General features: G+C 36.6%; 1 protein-coding gene across 1 annotated transcript in view; it reads left to right on the plus strand.

Moving 5' to 3' along the window:
• Positions 1-7,505: 7,505 nt before the first annotated feature.
• Mme (membrane metallo-endopeptidase) overlaps positions 7,506-26,638 on the plus strand; it is a 118,554-nt gene continuing 99,421 nt past the window's right edge. The window contains exon 1 of the mRNA XM_013518633.1: positions 7,506-7,680. The gene's annotated coding sequence lies outside the window, so the exon portion shown is untranslated. The remainder of the gene's footprint in view (positions 7,681-26,638) is intronic.

Genomic DNA, 26,638 nt, shown 5'->3' on the forward strand with positions numbered 1-26,638 from the left:
ATTGACTGTGTGACTTAAGCAAAGTCTGTGTGCCTTTGTTTCCTTTTCTATAAAATGGGTTACAGTGGGACCTATTTAATGAAATGAGGAGTAAATGTATTACTCCACTAGAACAGTACATCTTGGTGCGTTTCTATAGGAAGCAATCAATAAATGATTCTCATTTGAATGTCAAATTATTATTAACATTCCTGGCCCTCCAGGTCAAGATCCCAATACCTACAAGAAAAATACACTTCTTAAATCACAAACTAATCTAGTTATCTTAGTACCCGGGTGTGGTTCTTGGTAAAGTTGTAGAAATACAAATTTCTAGGGGCAGATTGGCAATGTATTTCCAAACAAAAGATTTTACCACAGATTCTCCACTCTGTTCTGTTCATCCGACCACTCTGACAGTACTCATAAATTTAGCAAGCAGAGATTCAAAAACTAAGTTACCCACTATATCTATCAGCATTGATATCTCATAGGGTCAATTTCAACGTCCCCCCAAGTTAGTCTTGATCTTCTCTTTGGATTTTAATATTTGTCAGTGCTCTTAGCATTTTGAGAATTACCTTTGTTTGAGCAGGGCTGCCCTTGCAAATTTCTCTCAGGCCCGTTCTTCTGCCTTTGCCCCCTATTATCATGCGGCTCTGCTTCAGGTTGATTTATGACCCAGGTCTGTGTACGAATCTCTCTGTTTCCTGTCTCTGCTACCCTGCACTTCCTCTTCTACACAACAATGAGGAAGGCCTTTCTAAAGTAGGTTCTCATCAATTTGCACTTTCTTACTGCTTATGGCTTAAATTCTTAAGGTCTGGACAAGGGACTTCTGGTTCTTTAGTCTTCATTTTACATTTCCAGTCTTATCACTCTGTCCTATGCCTGTTCAACCTTGAAAGCTCTTGGCCAACCCCTGCCAAGCACTTCCCTGCTGCAGCAGTGTACCAGGACCTCAGGCTGACTGCTTCTCCACATGCCCTTTTGCCTTCTCTACCTGAACACCTCCATTCGGTCTTTAAAACCAACTGAAAATTTTACTGCTATCAATTGTCATCACCTGAAGCTTCTTTCCACAGAATCCCTTAGTATTGTGTTTGTGTCACATTTTAGCACTTTAACAGTAGCAGCAGTATAGCTGACTTCAAGGCCCAGAGCAAGTGCATACGCAGCTTGCTCTGTTGGTTGGATTAGGTGCTTTTAAAAGTATGAGCTCTTTTTATGCATTTTTACTTCAGCTACTACCTCAAATTTTAGCCCCTAGCAGGCACTCAAAACCTCTGTGGAATGACTGAAGGAAATCTCTCACCAAAGGTAGTTTTAAACTTTTCAACAACATTATTAAATATAGGGAAATGACCTCCTTGTCTTCCTACACATTATCTGTTTACTAATTTTTATCAGCCAACTTGGAGAAAATGATTCTGCCTTCCTCTTGGAATACCAATACACCAAGCTAAAGTGAGGTGATATCTACCTCACCAACCATTTGTTTGTTCATTTAATACCTGTTGCGTGCCAAGCCCTGTTCCAGGCTCTGAGGATGCAGTGAAAGACACAGTTCCTAATCTCCAGGATCCTCAATTCTATAAAGATAAAAGGGACAAGAAACTAGTACATAGACAAAGCAGTTGTTTTGTCCAGGGAGCGGGGGACAAGAGGGCTGTAAAATGGACTCCTGGGTATATTGTGAATGGCGAGGGACAGGGATTACTTCAGACTGGGTATCTATCTCCACGATGAAGTCAGACCTCAGTGTTGAAAATGGGGAAGCCATGAAAGTGAAGCACAGAGAGAACACCCAGGGCAGGCTCTAAAGACAGGAATGAGGAAAGGACGAAGGCAAATGAGGATGCCTATCACTAGCAAGGGGACTTCATGGTATATCAGATATTATATCGCTGGGGTTTCATTTTTTTACATTTAAATATGATTATCTCTTCAGAAGAAGGCTATTCATATTTTAGAGATGAGGAAACTAATCATCAGAGCAGACAAATAATCTTAAAGTCTTACAGTTTGAAAATGGAAGGAGTAATTATACTAGATGAATTCTGACTGTCTGAGGAATTCAGGATCAAATGCCATGTTAAAGTAAAATGATTTTAGAGATTATTGCCTCTTTATTGTCTGTTAATACACTATTGTAAATATGATAAGAAAATACAGTGAAAGTGCATAATATATTGCTAATGTTAGAAAAGACAATATAACCCCCCCTTTAAAGCTAAATCTATCTTGTTTTTCCTTATTTGCAAGTTATAGCTTCAAAGAATATTTTCTATCCTTTCAAATCTATAATTGATACTACATGACAGAAGCTTCATTACATTGCAACTTTAATTGATCAAATTTAAATGTCTAGGACATTTAAATAGCACCAAAATTAAAGTCTTAGAATATACGCTACTCAAATACATTTTAAAATGTAAATATTAAATAAGAGGCATTTCAGAATAAAAAGCAACCTTTATGCATTTAAAAATGTTTCCTTTTTTGATGCTAAAACGTTCTATCAATTCTTCAAGGTTGAAATAGCAGATTAAATAAACAAGAAAGTGCAACCAGCAAGCAAGTGAGCACATGTCAGAAAGAGGACTGGGTCTGTAGTGAAGACAATGAACAGATATACCTTTGTTCTGTTAAAAAATTAATCCATCAGAGGTCATCAGCCACCGAGAGACTAATTAAAATGTTAATGAAATTCCATGTAACTTTCTTCCCTTGGGCCAGAATAAACTTGAGGTGACATGGAATTTAATTATAGCAACACTGGGAGACATTCCTTAAACCAAAGATACCAACAGATTCAAAATTAGAGTATTATCTCAATTAATGTATTAGCAAACTGGTACAATTCCCTTAAAGAATCAGACTGCAGATTTTTTTAGTGTATACAAAGAAAAAGACTATGTTCAGAGTCCTTTCCACACACTGACTTCTTCCTCAACTGAAAAGAAGATTTAAGTTTTGAAGAACTAATGTGTGGAGAGGAATGAAAATAGAAACCTATTGCTTTTCTATTGTCCTATTTGGAGATCATGAAAAATTGATCATCAAAGAATCCATCAATGTGCACTGGATATTTTCTGAGATTTAATTTTCTTTCCAAATGTGCTTTTCCTGTAGAAGCAGGGATCCTCTGGCAATAATAAATATATTGTTTAATGTCCAAAAACCGCATTAGAAATACAGACTGTAGCTGTCAAGTTGAGCAAGAGATTGGGAGCAATTTTTCCCTGTTCTTGCACAATCTATCTCACTTCAGAAGTGCAGAAGTGAGTTCACAAAAAACTCTCATTTTAACAAGAAGGCAAACAATTTGTAGGGGTTTTTGTACATACTTTTGAGATCTGTGACTGATTAGCCTCTAAGAGGCTAAGGAGGAATATGACTCAATTAAGTTGAGATTTTCTAAAGCACAGATGAAGGTGAACGGGAGGTTCATTTTTAAATCAAACCCCTAGGGTTTTAATAAACTATGCAGCAGTCATTACTTTGACATACTTTCTGCCTTTTCTGCCCCTTCCTAACAAAGCTGGAAGAACTTTAAAGACCCAATTTCTACTTTACCCCATGGGTCCACCTCTGTTGGCCAGTTTTGGAACTCAGCCCAAAACAATAAGCAAAGAAAGTTTAAATTTACATCCAGGATAACAAACAGATTTCATGCTTCCTGTTGTATTCACTCTATTAGTGGTAGCTGCCTGGAACTATGTGCTGAGCAGAATGTCAGAGTAAGCAGGCTCAGCGGGAAAGAAGATGTGATAGATTATTTATGTTTACTGTAGACTCAGAAAGGAAATGTGATGCCATTTTTACTATGCATGTGCTGGGTCTGGTGAAGACAGCCAAAAAGACAACTGGGAAAGAAATGATTATTTTAGGGACTCGTGATAGAAGAACAATACAATTTCTATGCAAAAAAGGTGAAAATATAAAATATGTCTTTATGTGCATATGTTTACATTTAAGGCCTACAAAGTAAAGTCATTAATTCAATAAGCATTTATTGTCACTTTATATAATTTTAATCAATAAATAAAAATTACATATGTTTATGATGTATATGATATTTTATGTACATATACATTGTAGAGTGGCTAAATCAAGATGCTGCATATATCTGCAACCTCACATCATTCACACTTTTATGAGAACCCATTCAAAAATCTGTTGTCTGATCCATCTTATGTGTAAAATATCTTGTTATGAACTGTAATCAGTATTATGCAACAATAGATTTTTCTGAATTTGCTTTCCTTCTGTAACTGGAATTTCATGTTCCTTTACCAAAGGTTCCCCGACCCCCCAGTCTCCAGCCTCTGACAATCACCATTTCACTCTCTATTTTTATGAGTCCAATTTGTTTAGATCCCACACGTGAGTGAGGTCACACAGTCTAAGTCCTTCTGTACCTTCCTTATTTCACCGAAAGGAGTGTCTTCTGGGTTCATCTGTGTTGTTGCAAAAGGCAGAATGTTCTTTTTAAAAGCTGAATGTGCGTATATGGGCTACCTTTTCTGCATTTATTCACCTGGCCATGGGCACTTAGGTTAATTGCATATTTCTATAGATAATTGTATCATTATTCATATAGTTTATAATATAAATGCAAATCAACTTTATTCACATGTACATACATAAAGAATATATGAATATAAAAGATTATAAATTGCATGATATGTGTCAACTATGAAATAATAAGTAGTTATTGAGTATAATATTCCAGGAGCTAGAGACATTCCATGAAATATAACAAATTTCCCACAGTCATATATTTCATGTGAGAAAAAAAACCCAAGATCAATTATACTAGCAAATATTTGTCTGGGCATTATGCGGACTGAGAACGAAGTGAAGCAGGGATGAAGAACAGGGATTTCTGAGCGTGCTAGTTTGTGTGAAATGATCAGGGAGGAGTTCTCTGAGAAGATGGCACTTGAGGAGAGCTTGTCGGGAGAGGCAAGGACAGGCAGATCCTCAGGGAGCAAGGAGGGGCGTGCTGATGGAGGTGTGTCCTTAGTGTGTTTGAGAAACAGCAGGGATTGGGAGCGGCTGCGCGTAGGAAGCAATGGGGACACACAGGCCATGAAGAGAAAAAAGTAGGGGTGGATAATGAGGGCCGTGCCAGCAAGCCAGGGTAAGGACTTTGTCTCTTAGTCTGAAAGCGAAAGTTACCAGTGAGGGATTCTGAACACAACAATGCCTCCAATGCCCTGGATGCTGTTGAGAAGCATAGAAGGGAAAGAGACAAAATGAAAGAAAACAGGCCACTCAGGTAGCTATGTTGATAATCCAGGCAAGGGGAGGGTAGCTTGGACCAGTTTGATTGTGGTAGCGGTAACAAGAAATGATCATGCTCAGGATAGATACTGAAAGCAATACTACTGAAATCTGTTAATAAGACTGGAGCTAGATGTGAAAGACAGAGAAGACCCGAGAAGACTTCACAGTGTATTTATGAACTGAGCAACTGATGAAATAGATTTGCCAAGTGTCAAGAATGGCAGGAATATGACAGCTGAAGATTTTCAGGAAAAATCAATAACTCATTTCTGAACATACTATAAGTTCTGAATTTTTAAAATCAATTTCACTGAATTATAATTCACAAATGATAAAATGTACCATTTAAAGGATTAAGTTTGATGAATTTTGGCAAATATACATACTTACATAATTCTTATTGCAATCAGGATATAGAATTTTTCATTAACCCCTGCCAAACTTCCCTGGTATCCTACCCTAGTCAACTTCCCTACTGCCACAGGCTCTAGGCAACAGCTCATCTCCCTTCTGCCCTTGAAGCTCAGATTTATCTCCTCTAATGCTCATTATGTGATCATATAGTATACAAGCTTTTAGAATGACTTCCTTCACTAAGGGTAATATTTTCATAATTTTATGCATGTTGTATCAGTAGTTGATTTCTTTTATTGTGTATTGTTTGCTTGTCTGTCATTAAGTTATGGTTCTTTCTGTTTTGTGGAAATTACTTGATATCTGTAGCAAATATTATTTTTCTCAATCTATGCTTGCCTTTTCTTTTGATCAGCAGTGGACAGTAAGGAGCAAAGCTTTTAATTTTATTGAAATTTCTTCTATAGTTTGTGGTCTTTATTTCCCCCCAAAATAACTTTTCCTGCCACAAGACTATACGAATTATCTTCTATACTTTCTTCTTAAAGTTTTATAGAGTTAGCCATTAAGTGTAGCTCTAAAATTTATTGCACGCTAACATGGTGTAAAATTTATTTTTTTAACAAATGGATAGCCGACTTCTCCAGCAACATTTGTTGAAAACTATTTACTTTTCCCATGGAATCTCCTTGATATCTTTCTCAAAACTTAGTTGAAGACCTAGTTTTGGACTCTATTCTGCTGAAATCATTGACATGTATATTCTTATGCCAGAACCACACCATCTCAACCGCTTTATAGTAACTATTGGTTTGTCTTTCCAGGGAGCAGAAGTGGCTTGTTGTTACTAATGTCCAGGGATCCTCATGATCCTTTGTTAGCTTCTCAGCTCTTGTATTTAGACATATTAATTCCCATTTGTTATAAATATTGAAGCGGCTTAAATCTGAGCAGGTTAAATCTGAGCAACATAAATTCTCACAAAACTGGCAGATAGGTCATATAATTATTCTCATTTTACAGAGGAGGAATTGTGACACAGAGAAATTAAAGAATTTGCCCATGTTTAAAGAGTTAATAAGTGGGAGAGGTGAGATTCAAAGCCAGGAAGTCTGGCTCCGGAGCTCGCTCCTTTAACACTCTGCTTTGCTCCTGGTGAGCATCATCGTAGGTGATAGTCAAACCTTAGATCTCAGTGAAATCATACACAAGGCGGGTGGAAAGAATTTAGAGGACTGAAGCCAGAGAGTGTCATTGTTGAGAGCCCAGAAAAATGAGGATGACTTTAAAAAAAAAAAAAAAGACTAGAAAGAAGCAATAAGTGAGGGAGAAAAACTGTAAGAAACAAACATCCTAGAAGCAAGGGAAGAAAGTGTTTCAAGAAAAAGGAACTGTCATCTCTGTCACATGCTGATGAAAGGCAAAGTGAAGTAAGCATGGGGAAATGGTCACTGGATTTAGCAACATGGGTTACTGATAAGAGTTTTGAAAGAATTGTGGGGCATATTCAGTCCAAGCAGAGTGAGCTGAAGAGCAAACAAGCAGGAGAGAGAAACAGTGAGTACATTCAGCTCTTCAGCTCTGTGTGTGCTGGGGTGATGGACGACAGTGGAGCGGAGAGGCAGGGAACATGAAGTCAGGCTTGTGCAATGAAGCAAATCTACTGAAAAAAGGTAGCAATGATGCAGCAGTTGCCTTGACATGTTTTCAGTCACTTACATAATGCTAGGTAAGTGACATATGTTTTTCTGTGATAAGAACAAGTATAACCCTCTTTCCCAAAAAAGGTAATGTTACACCTTTTCAGACCACATATGTGTTATTGACCACAACTACTCAGTTCCAAAATTCGTATAAACCCAAGCTTTTGCACAGACATATTGAAGGGTTAGTTTTGTCAAGTCGGCTCTCTGCCAGCCTTCAGGCTATTGGCCGAAGCTTTGGCAGTCAACACCAGTTCCCCGGCTCACGAGTTTCCAGTACCTTGCTTCGCCTCTTGGGATCTAAGCTGCGCTGGTCAAACGATCTCCCCTGAGAACATCACTTTGAAAGGTAAATTTCAAATTCCCTGACACAGAGGCCTTCTTCCATCCTGATTGAGCAACTAGACTTTAATAATTGGATTTTAGATGAACTTGGAACTCACTCACTAGAGGATAATGGTTCTCATGGATTAGTTGTATTCCCTGTGATACATATTTTTGTTATCCTCCCTTATCTGAGCATTGTGTGGGGGAATCTCTTTGTATGGCAATAAGTGTTGTCATAATCATGAAATTTTATATTCACGATGTCCTTAATTTAACCATAGAGTACTGCAGGATCCAAGTCCTTGAGAAGGCAAGAGCAGAGGTCAGGCTCAGTTCCAAGAAGAATCAGGTAGAAAGCAAGACAAGTAGCGCATTTTGGAAAGCAAGAGAATGAGGCATAAGAAGCAGCAGCCAGGGGGTTCGATGCACGTTGTGCTGGGAGTGTACGGAAGTTCTCTTCTGGTGGCTTCTGATTTCTCAGTCGTGTGAGAAGTTAGGCCAGCAACAGAGAAGAAGGGGAGCCCAGAAAATGTTGGGGGGATTTAATTAAAATAGGATAGGTATGAATTAGGAGAGAGTTAATTGACTAGGTCAGGAAAATGTAGAATTGCCAGATTCTACACTGGGTACCTGCTTGAGGTTAATGATCACCAATTTAAAATGAGATTCAGTCCGATGATACCGGATCAACATCTCTCATTTTTTTATGGCCACTTTCATTCTAATAACTTTGTTGGCAAAAGATAATAAAGCATATCTTTGATTTCAAAAACCTGATCAAAGCAATCTCCACAAAATTTTCCAATTATAATATTATATCATTGTAAGTTTCTGCTTTTAATAATTTTACAGCAATTTCTATGTAACATAAATGCTTGTTTTTAGAAATTGCACAATGAAGTCTTTACAGGGAAGAGAAAACACATGTGCAAATTACTTTTAAATGATTCTGAAAAGCACTATGCAGTATAAACTAGATATGTGTTTTTCTTCCATCTTTATTATGGTATAAATTAGAAATTGAATCTCATAATATATAACATGTTATTTTAATATATGTATACACTGTAAAATTATTAAATCAATGCAATTGAAATATTTTCCAAAAATTAAGATAGAGCAACACATGTTTTAAAAAGCCAGAGGACTATGTTCTTTATTGAAAATTTAATACTCTACTGCACTGGAAGAAAAAACAACAGCAATCAGTTTTCAGACAAAGAGGATGAACAAAGTGAGTTTATTTCCAGACCACTTGGCTGGATGGAAGACTTCTCCATTTCAGCACTACTGAAATTTGTGTCACATCCTCCTCTGTTGTGGTTATCCTGAGCATTATGGGATGGTTATATCATCTATGGCCTTTACCTATTAGATCCCAGGAGCAGCTTCTGACAACCAAACAAGTGCCTGGACATTTTCAAATGTTCCTGTGAGAAATGGCGGGCTTAATGAGCACTTGCCTGTAATTTTTATATGTACAGTTTTAAAATTAGGTATGTATATGTATATATACTCAAATTTATACACACATAATACATTTATACATACATAATATTTGTACATTACACATTTGTGTATATGCATGTATTTTTATATGTAGTGTCAGACAGAGAGTGCAACACAAAGAAAGGATATAGCCAATGTAGTAAGATTTAGGAAAACATGCTTTAACACACCCAGGATTTACTTATAATTTTCTGGTATATTTTCTGAAAATTTAAAATTATGTAAAAAAAAAACTAGTCAAAAATGTTCAGGCTTATGTTTGAAATTAAATACACTTGAAAAAATTACTAACATCATCTTTTATCTTCAGTCTTCCACGTACAGTAATTATATAATGTCGGAATTTATCATGCTTAAGGGACTACTTATTCAGAATTTATACTGAGAAAAAGTCAAGGTAAGAGCGGAGCTAGCTCGCTTTTAATTGGTGGCTCAGAGCATGCGGAGAAGCTTGTCACTGAGGGATAAATTCCTACTACGCAGGAAGAATCCGGTGGGACTTTAGGTTAGAATATGATTAGACTTCCTGTAGGCTTTCCCTATATTTACATTTTCTTTGAGACTCTGCTGCAGAACAACAAAAAATGAAACAATTTATTGCACACAAAATTCCAAGCACCACTCTTGATTCTTCTTGGTCCCTTTCCGTATTTGGTTTATTCAAAAATACTGTTGATTTCACCCCCCTCCCTGCAGTCACCCTTTGCTTTCCTCTGTTCCCATCATTACACTGGACCATGGCACCATATTCCCTCTTCGGAAACCTGCTGCTGCTGTTACCCTGCCCCCTGTCCATTTTCTGCACAGCAAACAAAGTCATCTATTAAACATCAGTCTTGTTCCAGCGGTTGAAATGCTCAGAATTTTCTGGACCAGGCTACAAGTCCAGGCAGTTCTCTTTTTCTTTTCTCTATCATTCCATATACTTCAACCACACTGAATTTTCTATAATGCCTGGAACAAACCATGCTTGGATGGAATGTCTTTCTCTCTGTCCACATTTTAAAGCATATTCAAAAAAACTTTAATCGTCTCCTGTGCGTTAGGCACTGCTTCAGGCTCTGAGGCTACAGCGGTGAGTACAATAGACACAGCTTTACATTCTATTTGGTGATATATCCAGGATTTATAGAAAATGAAATGAGCATCATTTGAGGGAACTTCTTTTAGAAAAAAAATGCACAATTACAAATGTAAAATTAAAATTTAAAGTGGATATTTATTTAGAACAAGAGAAGTTTAAACACGTTTCTGGGCCTTAGAGACTCAGGCTTCTTTCTTTGAGAGATTCTGAGCAACCTAGTAGAAGTGCCTGTCTCGGAAGGCTTCAGGTTTGCAACACGCCTGTCCCTGCTCATCCCTCAGTACTCCTCAATTACCGTGAACTCCCGATGCTCACAGGAGCTCAGGCAAGTGAAAGGCTATGAAGTTTAAAGTTACTTGGCTGCATGGGAAGTGTGGCTGTAAATCTGTGGTTGATACTGATAATACACAACAATAATACAATATTTTCAGAAAGCGATGTTACTATAAAATATAAAAGGAGGCAATGTTATACAGAGTATATGGGCAGATATAATAAATAAAAGGAAATGAAGACCTTAACTTGACCTAAAATAAATACTTGAAAATGACCACAAACCTTTAAAGACCAGCAGCTCTTTGCTTTCTAAGTTATCTATTGCAGCAAATTTTAAAGAGATTATAGGGGCTGGGGATTTAGCTCAGCGGCAAAAGCGCTTCCCTGGCAAGCGCAAGGTCGTGAGTTCGGTTCCTGGTACCGGAGAAAAAACCAAAAAAAAAAAAAAAAAAAAAAAGAGATTATAGAGAAGAGTAGCAGAAGGTTGTGTTGCTGGCAGTGATTTCTTGGATATGACACCAAATGCACAGGCAATAATAGCAAAAATAGACAAGTGGCACTATGTCAAGCTAAAAAGCTTCTGTACAGCAAAAGCAACAATCAACATAGTAAAATGGCAACCTACAGAATGACTGAAAACAATATACTTGAAAAATTATGTATTTGATAAAGGACTAATTTTTAAAATATATAAGGAATGCCCACAACTCAATACCAATAACAAAAAAATGTAAAATCTCTTTTTTTTTTTTGGTTTTTCTCCGGTACCAGGAACCGAACTCACGACCTTGCGCTTGCTAGGCAGGCGCTTTTGCCGCTGAGCTAAATCCCCAGCCCCTAAAATGTAAAATCTCAATTAAAAATTGCCTAAGCACTTCAATAGACATTTTTCCAAAGAAAACATTTAAATGACTGATAAATTTAAGAAAAATGTTTAAGATCATCAATCATTATAGAAATGCAAGTCAAAATAACACTGAAATATCAACTCATGTCTGTCAGGACTACTATTAGCAAAACACAGAAAACAGCACATATTGTCAAAGACATAAAAAAGTTGAAATCTGTCTATAGGGCTGGTGGGAAGGTAAAAATGGTATAATCACTATAGAAAAATGGTATAGGAGTGTTTCAGAGAACTAAAAATAGAACTATCATATAGACCTGAAATTTACTTCTATGTGTTTATTCAAAATATGTAAAATCAGTATCTCTACTTGTCAGCTTTCTTGTTGATGAGAACAAGTACCTCACACTTGCAACTTCCAGGAGGAAAGATCTATTCTGGATCACAGTTTCAGAGGTTTCGGTCCATGGTCAGGTGTTTCCAAGGCAGGGAATCATGGCAGGAGGGTATAGTGGAACAAAGCTACCTAATTCATGGTGACCAGGAAGAAAGCAAGAGAACAGTGACAGAGAGAACGGAGTGAGGGACCAGATACAGATGCTAAGGTTACACCTCTATGACCTACGCAGACGTACCCAGAAATGTGCTTTGCTAAGCCCCTGGGTGGCTCTTAATCCGATCAAATTTGACAATTTAACCATCCCGACATGCCAGGATGATATCAGAGGATTCATATCAGCACTATTCACTATTATCGAGATTCATAAATAAGCTAAATTTCTAAGGAAAGATGAATGGATAAAGCAAATGGAATGTAGACGTAAAATGCAAGACTATTCGGCTTTAAAATGGAAGCAAATTCTTCAACATAAGACAATATAGATGAACCTTGAAGACATTATATTGATGATGAAATTGTTAGCCAGTCACAGGAGGAAAAATATTGCATGATTCCACCTTATAAGGTATCTAAAATGGACAAATTCATAGAATTAAAGAGTGGAATGGTGGTCACCAGGAGCTGAAGGGAGGGAGAGCTGGGCATAAGGTTTCAACCGGGCAAGCCGAATGAGCTGTGGGGATCTGTTATACAGCATTGTGCCTATAGTAAAAAATAATTTACTGTACAATTAAAATTTTAAGAGGCTAGACTTCACATTAAATATCCTCTCCATAATAAAATAAAATAATTTTAAAAAGAAGACTGCATTGCATTTATTATAATACAAAGCTGTTTCATATGTAAAACACCTATAAAGATAAGTTTTTAGAGAGAAAGCGGATTTTTCCAGGAGATGAATAAAGCTAGTAGGAAACAATAATCAAGACAAGTAACTATTGCTTTAATATTTGAGATGGAGGTTCAGATCATCTTGCATGGTAATTAAAGTGCACAAAGCAACAAAAACCCTTTTGAACATAGTCTTTAAACTCTTGGGTTTCTATTTGAATAAAAGTACACAGCATAGTACCTTATAGAAATGAATGAAAAAGTAAAAGGGGTGCCCAGGTTGGTGGTACAGGCCTGTAATCCTAGCACTCTGGAAGACTGAAACACAAGCCTCACAAGTTTGAGTCCAGCCTGGACAACTTGGCAAGACACTGTCTCCAAGTGAAAAATTAAAAAGGGAAACTGCAAATGTATTTCAGTGCAAAGACGTAGTTCAATGCCCAGTACCACAAAGAAAAATGAAAGAAAGATGATAAGATGGAAGGATGGATGGATGGACAGGTGAACAGACAGACAGAAAGCAAGCAAGAAAGGAGTGAGTGAGGGAGGAATGTTTAAACATGTTTTAAACATGAGTTAACCTTCTCCTTCCTGGCTTTGGTGTTTTGCCTAAAAAATATTCCCTATTCCAGGATTTTACATGAATTAGTCTACCTTCTAACTTTTTTCCAGCAATATAATTTCATTTTATATTCTTTGTTTTGGGAATCAAACTCAGGACCTTACACTTGCCAGGCAGGCACTTATGCCACTGAGCTATAACCCCAGCCCCTATAATTTCATTTTAAAATCTTTGATGTATTTAAAATTGTTTTAATAGTATTAACATAGGAATCAATTTTATTTTCTCTAAACTATTAGCAATTTTCTAATATTATTTAGGATTCCATTCTTCTCTGATTTGATGTTCCATCTTCCTAACAAACAAGTTTTTCATAAATCATTTATCTGTTCCTGTACTCTTTATTATATTTCCTGAATCTATTTTTTTGATAGCACAAAAGATTTTTAGGAACTTTTCTGTGGTTATACATTTTATGATCTAGTAGACTGACTGTTATGGGTTGGATCTGAAGTGTCCCTCAGAGGCCACAGGTGTTCACAGGTGAGTGTCTTGGAAGCCCTTGTGTTGTGAGGGGCTATGGCTAATTCACTCTCAGGAAACAGGACCCGGTTACCCGTAGGTCAAACGTATAGGATTGGAAGCATGTATCTCCCTCTGGCTGCTGCCTTCACTCTCCACTTCCTGCCTGCCATGATGTGAACAGTTTCCTTCACCAGACCTTTCCACCACGCTGTTTCTGCCTTGGAGCCAGTCAACTATGGACCAAAACTGTGAGCCAAAATGTACCTGTCCTCCCTTTAGTTTACAGTGTCCAGTACCATGTCCCAGCAATGAGAAATTGGCTACAATACTACTCATCCTGCTTTCAGAATTGCCCTTGCTGTGCTCACGTTTACTTTTATAAGTTTACTCTGGGAATATTCTGTCTAATTCTTACAAAAGGTTTTTAGCATCTTAATAGATCGATTGACTTAAATTAATGTGTTGATTTAGCATTAACTGATGGCTTCACAATATCTATTGTACTTATCCATAAGTTAGATACTATTTTCCTTTATCAGTTTTATACAGTTTTAAAATGTAATCATAGCAATCCTATAAATTATATAAATTGTTATTATTTCTCTTTTAAAGCTACAGTTAATGATATTTTTCTTTCTTTCAAATTGTTCTTTACTGCTAAGAAAGATTCTTTACTGTCAGAACAGATTGTATATTAATTTTGCAACTAATCATCTATCTTACATTATTGACTTTAAGAAGAGTTCTCAAAATTCTTTTAAATTTTCTAAGTAATCATCTCACCTTTCAAAGAATCATAGTGTTGTTCTTATTTCCCATTTCTTCTTTTCTTCAAGTACATTCCTCTTTGTGTTTGCTTTCTGTTGCTGTGACAAAATACCTAAGAGGACCAACTTAAAAGGAGGAAGCGTTTATTTTATCTTACAGTTTCAGAGCTCTTAGTGCATGGGTCAGCTGGCATCAGGGTTTTGGGCCTGTGGGGAGGAAGAGCACCATGGCTGGGAGCATGTGACAGAGCAAAGCTAGTTATCTATGCTAGCCAGGACGCAAAGAGAGGAAGAAAAATAGGCCACATTTCCATATCCCTTTGAGGGCTAGGCCTCCAGGAACCTTACTTCCATCCAACAGGCCCCTCCTAAAAGTTCTACCACCTTGCATTAGCACTGCCGGCTGAGAGCAAAGCCTTTAGATTCTGAGCCTTTGAAAGACACTTAAGATTCAAACTACAGCACCTAGTTTTTTTTCTTGTTTAATTTACATAGGCCTTTACTTCTTGAGCAACATCAAGAAATAGTGTAAACACTGGTAATCCTTTCCTTTATCCTGGATTGAAACTGAATTGTAACATTTATACTATTTCTCCATAAAGTGGGTTCATTATGTTGGGTATTTGTCAAGTACTTTCACTGTCTATAAATGTAGGATATTTTCCCCACTTTTAGCCTAATATTATGAGAAATTATATTAATTAATTTAATAGTGTATACACATTTTTGCATTTGTAGGGTGAACCTCACTTGGCCAGGAAATAATATTCTTTCACTGACAACCTAATGAAAGATAAATTTTTAAAAAGGTATTTATATCAATACTATGAGTCTTTGACTTGGTCTGTAACCTTTTACAGTAGGGAGAGGTAGAAAGTGACACCTTGGCTGTTGAAAGACTCTAAGCTAGAACTTTCCGCTACTTATACAGCAAAGTTCAAAAAATTCTCCTCAGTCCTAACTTTGCTTGATAGCCAAACTGAAAATCCAAGTTGAAAAAATCCATACAGGCCTCGGCCCAGACACAAAGGGATTATACTTAAGCCTAGGCATTCCCTCTCCCATAGAACATACAGTGCTTATGTCAGTGCATTAAAATATTTGTCATTGTGGGTTATTTGTGTGCGTGTCTGTGTGTGTGTGTGTGTGTGTGTGCTTCCTTTCTGTAACATATCATAACCATGGCTCCAAAAAGAAGTTTAGTGATACCAGCAGTGAAGCTAAGAGGAATACTGTTGAGAACTACAATAGAGTTAAAGAAAGAAATCATTGTGAAATTTGTTAAAGTCCTGGAAAAATGAATTTATAAGAGTAATTTTTGAGCCTCAGACCTAATTATTTGGCTTTCCATTACTTCATATGGGAGAAAATGTGTTCAGTTCTAGAAATTTTTGGTGTTTGAACATGAATTTGGAATAAGTAGAGTTCGATGACTGAGGTATCATTGTATTATTTTTTCTGCTTAACCACTAAATAGTATTTGAAAGCTTATCTTTTTCCCCATTAACTGAAATACCTTGAATCAAGTTGAAGTTATCCAGGAAATACTTTCTGTAAATTTGGCCTGATTTCTTCTCTATCAAAATCTTTTAAGTAAAAGTGTAAGTTTTCAGATAGTTACAGTCTAGATTTTCAAAAATTAATTATCTGTTCCATTGTGTATGCTGTGGGTTAATAATTTCTTTTTCATTCCTGATCTTCATCATTCATCTTCCATTTTTTCCTTGATCACTATACCCAGGAGTTTATCAATTTTGTTGATTTTTTCAAAGAATAAACCTTTCATTTTGTTAGTTTTCTCTATCATCTATTTCATATTCTGTTGATCTCTATTCTTTTTTCTTTCCTGCTACCAACTGTAGTAATAATATGCTCTTTTTCTAGTTGCTTCAGGTGTAATGTCAGGCACTGGTTTTAGATATTTCTTTTCTTACATGATCATTTAAAATTTTTCTTCTATCACTGCTCTAGATTTATCTCACAAATTTTGATGTGATATCACCTTACTATAGTTCCTCCAAAAGTATTTTTAAGTTTCTCTTGTTTTCCATAATATGTTCTGAGTTATTCTAATTTGGGTTTGACAAGCTTCTTCAACCTATAAATTTATGTCTTTCAATAATCTGAAAAATTTCAGCTATTTTTTTCTTCAACTTTTGTATGTATGAATGCCTTTGTCTCCACACTAGCTCTCTGAGACCCCAGGCATGTATGTTAGGTCTTTTTTATGGTCCCAGATATTCCTGAAAGCTGAAGGTTTTCTTCAGTCTTGGGTCTTTCTGTTCTTTGGGTTGGATGATTGCTCTTCACTTGAGCTTCAAGTGTACTGACCGGTTCCTCAGTCGGCTCCATTCAGCTTGTGAGCTGACTGATCCAGAAAGTTGTGGGTTTTTTCCAAATAAAAATACCGTCCTTATCATTTCTAAAACTCCATTTGATTCTTCTTAAAATATCTTACTGGTCACATGAGAATTTCTTTCATATCAGTTGTTTCAGTATATCAAGTTGCATGGCTACAAAAGCTGTATTAAATTCTTTGATAGTTCGTGTATCTGGGTACATCTCAGGTATGATAGCTATCATCTACACCATGCTTCTTGAAACTAATTTGATTCAGACATTAAGATTTATGTAGTTTCTGTGGGTGGTAATTCAAAGAGTTATATTCTATGTCCCTAGCTTTTGCTAATGGGAATCACTGATTAGCTCCTGGGTTCGTACGAGAGTTTTGCATAGCTTAGTTTTCAGTTCAGCTGGTAAAACCTTTGTCTCCATCTTATTCTAGGCATTATTCTAGGTGCACTATTCATGACATAGTTTTGGTTTCTATTGGCCCTGCACTTAGAGAAGAGCCTCAAAAGAAAAATAAATTAATACACAGATGTGCAGTTTACCCATATGAAAGACTGCATTCAGTGTGTGCTGTCTTCTACGGTTTAACTTTGCAACGTGCTGGAATAATTTGGAGAATTTTTGTTTATTTGTAGTTCAGAGTTCTGTATTGCAATTAGTAGGAAAGATGTGCTGCAGCAAGATTATTTCCTGAAGTTTTTGCATGTGTTTAAAATCACCCTCTGCCTTTGTGCTTAAATGACAAGACTTGCATGATTTTTTAAAATTAACTGTTTTAGCAGAGCTCTATACATGTTGCTTCACTGTGAAATCAGAGGAAGTAAAATTACCCATACATGGCCTTTTTACATGTAGTTCTTTATAGAATTTTTTGTCTTTGAATTCAGTAAATTCTTCAGAACAGTTCTTTTACACTGAACAACTTGTATCAGTTTTTCCTAGAACATGGTGTATCTCTTAATCTGCAGTTTCATTTTTTTCTTCTTATAAAAATATTCATTATTTCTTTGAATAATTTTTCCTATTTCAATATTTAGTTTGGCTTATTTGTGGATACTCATTAAAAAAGGCTTAGAAAATTTATACATAACTTTTCCAAGTACAGTACTGTACAAACTGCTGAAGTTCCTCAACTATAAAATGAAAAATAAAATATTACCCTCACACTGTTGAATACCATATAATAATACAAATGAATAAATTGTACATAATAATATGGATGAATCTCACAAACATAATGCTTAGCAACAATAAGGAAGGGAAGGAAGGAAGGAAGGAAGGAAGGAAGGAAGGAAGGAAAGAAGGAATTGAAATAAAGAGAAAGAGAAAGGAAAGGGAAGGAAAAGGAAATGTATTATATAATTGTATGATTCCTCAAGTAGAAAACCTGGCAAAACTAAGCCATGGAATTAGAAGATGGGATAATAATTACTCTTGGAAGGACAGGGCAATGGCTAGAAGGGATCCAGGGGAAAGTATTGAGGTACTATCAATGTTGTTTACCTTGATGTGATTGCTAGTTAGACTGGGCATATTAACTTTATGAACATTAATCAAAATATATGCCTATGATTTATTTATTTTTTCTGAACATGTATTGTACTGCAACAAAGAGTTGTTTCATTCTGTTTTGTTCAGTGCCTTAGTTCACTCTTCTGAAGCAAGCCATGGCTTGCTCAGGTTTTGTTTCTATGTTTTCCTGTCAGCTACTTTTAGGATATAGCCCATCAATTCCTTTATTATCTTTTTTAAGCTGCCACTTTCAATCCTCTCCCTCTGAGACATTTTCCACTGTTTTTAACTACAGATCATTGGTTCTTAGGAAGGAAAATTGGATTTTGCCTGCAGTTCCATAAGTGCCTCTACTCTCAAATGATGTCTTACTTTCTCTTCTGACATTCTTTGCACTAGCTCTTTAAACACTTTTGAAGATGACTTAATTTGGATGGTTACTATGATTTGTCAGTCTTTACGCAGTTTGCTTCCTGGTAGGTAGGTCTTGGTGGAGTTGCCTACTTCTGGTGCGTTGTCTTTCTTACCATCAGAAGACTGGTGTAGTAGTTTGCTCAAGCTGACTATATACTTATGCACTCATTTTTCTTCATGCTTTGGTGACCATATGTGGGAGGGAAAGGAAGGAGTGAAGGAGTGGAGATGAGTAATATATTTTAGGGTTTAATTAATTTTTAATCTTCTTCCCCATATTACTGTAGGATAGGTGGAGAAGAAAATCTTCACAATGCCTGTCATATTTTGCCTCTCTTTTCCTGGGAGGACATGCATATAGTCATTACAGTTTTAAACATTATTTTTCATTTATTTTGGAGAAAGATTTATGACATAATTTTTTCTCATAACCTCAGCCCAGAAATCCTAGGCCAGTTTTCCCAAAGAACTGGCATATATTCTAGGATGTATCAGAAGTCAATCAAAATAGCATAAGCCCCTATGTATAATAATAGTAACAATGATAATAATGCATGCACCCAGCAAGTTTAAATCATCAAAATGTTAATGGAGACTCCTGATAATAATTTTCTGGTGTTATGTAGTAGAATTCCATTAATTCAGACCCCAAGAAAGAAGAATAAAGTCTCTCTGTCCTGAGAGGACATTTATGACTATATAGTTTTTTTTCTTGAAGGCGAAGACAGCATCTTTTTTACTGTTCACTAATCTACCCCTGCCCCTGGAATACTGGGCAAAGTCTAAGTTCTCAAGAAATATTTATGTCTGAGTACATAAATAAATGAATGAGAATATAAACATAAGACATAAACTTAGCATGTCAATGTCAGAAAAAGAGTAAGACACAAGAGACATCTCCCCACCATTCCTCTGCACTCTCAAAGTAGTTGGCTAACAAACTGTTTTTTGTGGCAAAAAGCTAACAACTTATTGAGTTAAGAAAAATAACAGCCTAAGAACAAAAATAATTTAAAAGATGACATCAAGATTGAATGAAAAACAAATGAATAATAAGTTGATAGAGCCACTCAACCTAACCACGACAATACCTCAAAATGAACAAAGAAATACCTTTTAAAGTTTCACTTGAGAAAGAATTGAAAACAAAAGCTTCACACTGATACATTTAAAAATCTCAGAACTTTGCCAATAGTAAATGTATGTTCTAATAAAGTTCTTCTTTTTTAAAACTTCAAGAAGAAAAATGTGTAGTTTGGTCAAAGCACTGTTTCTCACAAAAGGCAAAGGTTCTAGATGATTTCATAACAGAGGTATTTCAAATTCTTCAGGAATAAATAATTCATCTGCCTCTTAAATGCTTCCAGATCATAGAAAAAGAAGAACCACTTTCCAGTGTATTTTATGAGATTAGTATGTTGATACAGAAAGTTGGCGGGAAAAATGTTAAAAAGCTGATACTTATGAAGAGTTTTCTGTATGTGAGACTTACTCTGAGTGTTCTAGAATGTCACTCCATTTAATTTTCATGAAATGTTTTAGAGACTGAGTACGATTATTCTTTTAAAGATAAGAAAGCTTTAGCATAAAGATGTTAAGTAACATCTGCAAGGTCCCAAAATTAGAATACGATGGAACCCAGGTAATGATCCTAGAAAACAAGCGATTAACCATTATATGAAAATATGTATATATCCCATGCAAACATAAATGGCAGGTCCACCACGTTTATCAGTGATGATGCTACCATCTGAGATTGTGTGCAAGTTTAATGCTAAATGTATATATGAGAAAAGAAAACAAGTATATACCATAACCAAAGCAGAGACTGTTCAAGAAACTCAAAGATAGATTAATAGCATAAAACTACTTTGATAATTCTTAAAGACTAGATAAATTAAAATTTTCATGTAGTCTATTCAATCAGAAAAGAGAAATATATATTATATTGAAACTACGTATGGAGCAAAAATGATCATTACTCACAAATGCATGGAAATAAAATTTTAAAAACACCATAGGAAAATTCAGCACAAGAAGTGTTGAATACACTTTGCTTCATAGGCAAATGAGACCCAGAACCTCAGGGTAGGAGTTGTTAATCAGCTGATCATTCTTTTGAGCAATAAGCATAATTTACTTGCCACTTAAAATTGCTTTGGCCCACTAGGTCATAAGTATAAACACCAAGAATAGTCCTTCATACTTCTACTTGGGAGGCTGGGGACAAGAATTACATTTTGAGAGATGTTACCAACATGATGTGACTTCACATCTATATAGCTTTCTAAATCTGTATATGTCCTCCAGACTTGGCGAAATGTGAAAGTCCATTATTAAAAATCCTTTTTAGCTGGAATCTCTGTTAAAGGAAATACAGTTAAGACAGCCCACTAACATTCAAAAGGCATTTTTACTTAGTTCAGGAAATTTAGGACAAGTATGTTAACTTCTTCAATCCTCAGTTCATTCATTAATGAAATTAGGATGTTTCAATAAGGTGATTGCAGTTGCTTCAGCTCCTTCCCAATCACTGGTTATGACTGTGAGCCAACAAAAGCCCTGAGACTTCCACGAGATAACAGGAGCAGCACGGTGGTTGTGATCCGGGAAATGGAACACAGTTTGAGTAGGGCGTCTCTATTCCGGTTGCTGTAACACAGCACCATGGACTGCATGGCTTCAACTAAAATGATTTACTTCTTACAGTCCTAGGGTTTGGAATTCTAAGATCAGAGTGACTTAGTGCCTCAGTAAATTGTCTTAGTAATCTGCCTCTTTTAAGAACTAGGTGGTAGGAATGTCTTTTTTTTTTTTGTACCAAGAATTGAACTCAAGACCTCACCCTTGCTTGGCAGGTACTCATGCTGCTGAGCTATATCCCCAGCTCAAGGACAAGGTCATGAGTTTGATTCCCAGTACTGGAAACAAACAAACAAACAAACAAAAATAGCCAAGTACATGATCAGAAAAGAAGAATAGAAACAAAACTTTAGAAAACAATAAAAAATAGAACCCGATCAAGTAGCACAGAATTATGGAAATCTCATAAACAGGTTTTCAAAGAGCTATGCTTATTATGCTCTAAAGCATCAAAGACAACTTGAGAAAATTGACATACAACTGTGAACTTAAAAAAGAAAACTAAGTCAAAGCTGATTATTAAATAAATGACCTTAAGTCCAAATCATGAAACAAAACAAAACCAAAATAGACCACTGAGAAGCAAAAGTGTACACAATGAAGAAAATAAGGTAAGTGCGGGGGTACAGAATCCAGTTCGAAGGTCTAAATATTTCTCATTCTCACAGTGTCAAAAAAAAGGAGCGACTATGGTAGAAGCAGTATTTGGAAATAAGGTCTGAGAATTATTTTGGCAGTTTATTTCCGCCTTCCTTGTCTTCCTCTCCTGTCCCCTCTTCCTCTTCCTCCTCCCTGTTTCCTTTTACCTCTTCCCTCCCTTCTTCCTCCTTCCCTTCTATCTTCCTTCTCTTTCTCCTCCTTCTCCTCCTCCTCCTCCTCCTTCTTCTCCTTTCTAGCTGCAGAAACAACCTACAGTAGTGCCCAATCTCAGGTTCTCAGACATCCCTTGAAGAATTGATGCCTGACCTTGAGGGGAGGGCATGCCCCAAGTTGAGTTCTTACCTCCTAGTTTTTTCTATGCTCTGAATTTTGGCCTCATGCCTTTTCACTGTTTTATCATATTTAGGTTTGCTTTTCTGTTTCAGATTTGTTCTAGATTGTAGCTGTTACTGATAAACACTTCTCTAACTCAGACTTCAAAGTTCTCTTGGCCGTTGTTACACTTTGAATGTGTCCCCCCAAAATCATGTGGTAGAAGCTTAATTCCTGATGCAAAATTTTGGTAAGTGAGGCTTACTGGTAGCACTCCACTCTTGTGAATGGATTAACACTGGTAATAAAAGAGCTCCAGATGCAGGATTTATCTCTAACTCCCTTGCACATACTAACAAATGCACTCATTTGTCTTTCTATCATGGGATGACAGAGCTATGAAAGACTTTTCCAGTGCAGTTTCCTTGGCCTTAAACCTCCCAACTTCCAGAAGTAAGAGCCAAATCACCTCTTCCTTTGTCTGAATTACCTAGTCTGTGGTATTCTATTAGAGCAACACAAACTGGCCAAAGAGGTCATCAAATGTGATAATGTTGTACAAAATTAAATTTCCTCAGTCATGACATGGTCAAATAAAAGTGATTAACAAAATGACCAGAGAGGTATTTTATAAATTTTAGTTTGAAAGAGGTCAAATGATTTTAAAATTGTACCTCTAGTTTTCTAAGGTATAAATTAAGAAGAAGAAAGGAATACTTTCAGGATAAAATGATCCTTTGTTCATCATGACTAATTTTGTTATACAAACTGATCTTAGCAATTTCCTACCATGTCATTATCTTATAGAGAATACAGTTATTATTTTTAGGCTAAAGTAACCAAACCATAAACTAATATTTAATAGAAAGTTGTTTAGAACCACTTTTGTCACAGCCTTTATGATGGTCTTCATAGTGTCAGTGAGATCATTAGAATGTAGTGGTTGGAAGGACATCCTTCACAACATGAGTATCTGGGTTTAAATTCCAGTCCATCACTTCCTGGGGCAAACTAATCTCTTCTATATATATGTCTTAGTCCTCTCCAGAGTATATAACAAAATGCCTCAGATGGGTTAATTTACATAAAACAGAAATTCATTGCTCATAGTTCTGAAGGCTGGGAAGACCAATATTATGATGCCAGCAGATCTGGTGTCCAGTGAAGACTGATTCCTCATAGATGATACATTGTGCGTGTCCTTGGGGGTGGAAAAGGGCAAATAGGCTCTCTCAAGGTTGATTTGTTTGTTTGCATGATTTTTCTTATAATAGTTCTAATCCTGTTCATGGGGGCAGACCCCTCATAACCTAATCACCTTCTAAATCTTCACTGCTTAATAGTGCTTATATCGGTGATTCTGTTCCTATAATCTTGAGAGGAACACCAACATTCAGATCATAGCACTTACTCTCATAATGCATAAAATGAGAATAGTAATAGTACACTTATATGATTTATTCAACATAGTTGTTGGGATATAGTAAATATTTAATAAAGAGTATTAAGCACCATTATACTGTGCCACAACTTCTTAACCTGGGCTTTATTGACTTTCTAGACTAGACAACACCCTTAATGGTTTTCCTGTATACACAAGATGTTCCTACACATCTTGGCCTCTCTTTACTTGATGCCAGCAGCGGTCCCACTGTATGACAACCAAAAATGTTCCTAGACCTTGCCTAATGTTGCCTAAGCAAGAAAATTATTCATTGAGAATCTCTGTACAGAGGGAGGGGGAGGAAGAGAATAGTCGCTACCTAAATAGGGAAGAATGCTGAATTTAGAGTTTTGATACCTAAATTAATATCTTGAACATTTTCCATTATTATTTCTATGAACTTCAGAAAATTCTTTGATTTCTCTCCATCTCATTTTCTCCACTAAATGTTTGTACTCATTTATACAAATAGATTTGCATTTGCTACATAAATATGAGTGAATATTTAGAGTACTTAAGATATATAGCATATTTTACACTTGCAAGGAACATACATGAATAAACTAAAACTCAGCTCTGTAAATGGCCTCAAAAATTCATTCACCTGGTAGACAAGAAAATAAAATTGTGTATCTGTTGATAGCCCCCACTCCATCCTCCAATTTTGAAACTCACAGAAACAGAAAATTGGTCTTTATGTAATCTTTTATAATGATGTTGAATCTCTCTAACTCCAGTGGCCAGACAAAAGTCCTGTTAGTAGGGTAGACTGGTGAAGTTAGGTCCTCAAGTCAATGTATAGAGAAAATTACTCTTGGCAATCCATTTAGGAAAATGTTAAATTGGAACCCTGAAAAAGACTTCTCAGTAATTAAAATGTATGCATTGTTCTGACTCATTAGAGTACATAGTACCAGATGAAGTGTTTGGCTCATGTCTAGGGAATATTTTTGAGAAGTATATTTAACAACTCTGCTCTGAAATTTTACTATGGCTGGCAAAATGCTCAGTGATGAAAGGCACAAGAGAAGGCACTTGTGTAGCTGTTGTTACTGCTTCACTCTCCTGCTTTCCTCAGTGTACTTACTGAGAAAGAGACTGAGTGAGGCTAAGGGGAAGCAGGGTGTCCTGGTACTTTTATGCATTCTGAGGCATGTGCTTATTGTTTGGGATAATGACCAACAACATTAACTGCTGAACCACACACGTCATGCCGATGGGTCTCCTCCAGGAGGGGACCTTCCCCTCCGTCCACCTAACGAGCTCCTGTGTGACTGTCGTAGTTTTCTATTGCTGCTATAACGAAGTTCTACAAACTGGCAGCTTCAAGCAGCACGAATTTACTATCTCACAGTTCCAAGGGGGAGGGGCTGGCAGGGTGATGCTCCCTCCAAAACCTGTAGGAGAGAGTATTTCCTTGACTCTTCTGGCTTATCGTGTTTGTTAGCAATCCCTGGTGACCCTGGTTTACAAGTGCATTCTTCAGTCTCTGTCCTGTAGTGGCCACCTCCTCCCAGTGTGCTTCTCTTTCTGTATCTCTCCTCATAGAAACACCAGTTACACTGGGCAAGGGCTGTCCTACTCCAGCGTGACCTCTTCTCAGCAAGTTACATCTACAATAACCTCATTTTCTAATATGGTCATGTCCTGAGATTCCAGGAAGATCTGAAAGTTGGGAAGATGCTACTCAACACAGTAGCACATCCGTGGGCGGTTCGCTCAAAGACTGTCTCGTTTGTGGAGTAGGTGTGAATGTGTTTTCAATCACCGGTCTGGACAGTCTTTCATCATAACACTTGTGTAGTTGTAGCTGCTGTTTCACCCTCCTGCTCTTCTCCTTACTAGGCTAAGGCTCTGAAGGAGAAACATTTCTATTCATCTTTGTCGTAACCATGCGCAACGTGTGTGCACTTAAGGTGTGTGAAATGAAATTAATTCATTAAATGTTTCCTAGATTCTAAGAACTCCACAGATACAAACACAAGTAGAGATAGTCTCCCTCAAACTCCAGCTGAAGAACAGTGGGAAAGGATACAGTCACACAAAGCTTTCAATGAAGAGCAGGCTACCGTTATCCTGGATGCTGGAAAATGGTAGAACTAAAGTGAAACTTTATTTCTTTTTCTGTTACTAAAGAAGCAGCATAGTAGAGCTCCACCAGATTCAAAGTAAGGTGTGGACTGTATAACTTGTAACATGACCTTGATGACACGAGGGATATCTGCTTTGCCAAACCTGGGAGGCACCTTCCATAAGCAGCCAGGCACCCTTCCCAACAGGAAAAGCTGACATATGGTGAGTCTGTGACTAACTAGAGGAGCATTCCATACATAATAGGACATTGTTGTCCCGTAAAAACAGTGGTGCCAAATATGAACTCAGTTTTGCAGTGAGCCTGTTTCTTACCTGGGCAGTGTACACAATGTCTTTCAGGATGAAGAGGACAGGTATTTAATTACTCAAGCAGTTTAGGAGCCTCTGGCTGACTCACATAACTACGTGAATGATGGCTGAATCGGATAGGTGCTCTAGACATTATCTAGACCAAATGCCATTTTATAGAAATGAACCAAACAAGGCCTCAGTTTCAAGAAATACTCTTCAGTCCAAAATCCAATTTTTGAAGCACACTTAATAACAGAAACAAGCACACTACAATGCTATATTTTAAGAAGTATATAAAATCATGACATAATCTAATTTTTAACTCAGAAAAACATTGGGATATCCATTAAAGAGAAATGACAACAGATATAAATATGAATGGTCACTGTCTAGTTTACATTTTTTAGTTCTCTTATTTCCTATAAATACATAATTTGAGCTTTTTCTGGTTGTTCCC

Source organism: Chinchilla lanigera, unplaced genomic scaffold (genome assembly GCF_000276665.1).
Source record: "Chinchilla lanigera isolate Chin_1 unplaced genomic scaffold, ChiLan1.0 scaffold00047, whole genome shotgun sequence".
NCBI lineage: Eukaryota > Metazoa > Chordata > Mammalia > Rodentia > Chinchillidae > Chinchilla > Chinchilla lanigera.